Below are 1,950 nucleotides of genomic sequence, written 5' to 3'. Positions count from 1 at the left end.
AAAGTGAGTTAGGGAAAAAGGTAGAAATTATTTTCCGATCCTGATGAAAGCCGCAATTTTAATTTCCACCCAATCAGGGTAAGCTAAATCTCAATTCTGTTTTAATGCCTACACCACTCCCCTCTGGTGGCCTGCAACCCCACCCCCAATCAAGCTCGTCATCAATAAGTCATAACATCCATTACCCCGATCCATCCTCAGGGAAGTACCCCTCCAGTCTACATAGGTAGCCAATCAACCATTAGTCCTTTGGCCTGTGAACAACTAACCTTCCTCTTTTCCTTCCTGTCCATTTTGTCCTAACTATATCTCGTTGGGACCTTCTCTCCCTTCCTGGCTTTTAGCCGTGGTTATAATTCACCACTACCAAGCGGAAAAACTTGCCTATTTTTTTTTTTTCCCCCTTTTTCTAATCTACCAATCATGATGCGGCGACCATGACCTGATAGCCCTTATTTGTGGTACATAGGGAATCTTAAAGCCGTTCAATTTTAAATTTTTTTATCCTCCATTCGCTTTCCTGAACTTTTCAAGTAAGGTAAGATCTTCAAATCAGCTAATTGAACTTAAACTGACTTCATGAGGGACGTCAGCAGTGAAATTATATCTTTTAACTCTACGACGAAGCCTTCGACCTCTTACAATAAACTGATAAAGTTTATTACTGAAAAATTTATCTATTTAAATCTCATTTAATTGATTGTTCAATTGGATATTGTAGAAAAAATTGGACTAACCAGGTAAATAACTTAGGATGGAAGATTTGCGAGGAACCGGTCAAATAAAACAACTCGTCTTTTTGCCAACGTTTCGACAAATATATTGTCCTCTTCAGGGCCTGGATATTACAAATACAAAACAATTTACAGAGTCAGTAACATAGAAAAACAGTAAAAATCAGTAATACAAAAATAAACAGTAAAATACAATAAATTCTTTATAATTATTGAAAACTTACGTGGCTATGCGGGTTGGTTGAGTTACAGAAACTAAGAGCCAGAACCGGAGAAGCAGGTATATATATCTGTATAATTGTTTTGTATTTGTAATATCCAGGCCCTGAAGAAGACAATATATTTGTCGAAACGTTGGCAAAAAGACGAGTTGGTTTTTTATTTGACCGATTCCTCGCCAATCTTCCATCCTAAGTTTAACAATTTGCGGTCACGAAAACTATATATTCATAGGTAAATAACGATAGATGGTGTTAATGATATCAAAATCCTATGTTTAACTTTGGCTGCCATTATTCTCCTTCTCCAACTTCTCCAATTTATCTTCACAATTTTCAAATTTCAAGATGATCAAGGCAAGGCAATGAGACGGATCAGATAAAATGAAGATTTTCGTTAAATTCCTCACGCGTCTTAACTCGATTTACTCCATAAAACAAAAAATGGAGAAATGCGACAAAATAATATGCCTTATTTTTTAAAAATACTGTTTATAATATAAATTAAAGTAGATTTACAGTTATCATTCAGCCGCCTGCTACTGAATTTGAGTTGAATTATTGCAATATTTTGATCAAAACCTTTCTTGGAAAAACCATGTTTCCCAAATCTCTCGTCGTTCCATCCATATCCTTAAGCAGTTTAATAGTTCCCCGTCACCAATTAAGACCCGGCAACTCCTAGTTTCCTCTCTTATTTTCCCCCATTTCGACTATGGTTGCTTAGTGTATAGCGCGGTCTTGCTAGTGATATTAAAGCTATGTTCAAGCGCCTCCATGAACTGCTTCATAAGATTTATTTTCAGCATTTCCAGAGACTCTCGCATTTCGCACTGCTACGATGAGTTGAAGTGGCTTTTCTCCTGTCTATCGCCGCCAGTAATTTTTGGCTTCTTTCCTTTTTCAAGTCATCCAGTCTCAAAGGCCTTCCTATATTTTTCAACTCTTTAAGTTTAAATCCTCGATCCATTCCCGTAATACTAGATCTCGCTCATCTG

The sequence above is a fragment of the Rhodnius prolixus genome, unplaced genomic scaffold (assembly GCF_049639745.1).
Source record: "Rhodnius prolixus isolate KJV_2025 unplaced genomic scaffold, Rpr scaffold_5, whole genome shotgun sequence".
Taxonomy (NCBI): domain Eukaryota; kingdom Metazoa; phylum Arthropoda; class Insecta; order Hemiptera; family Reduviidae; genus Rhodnius; species Rhodnius prolixus.
The sequence above is the reverse complement of the archived record's forward strand: the minus strand, read 5'-3'. Positions refer to the sequence as shown.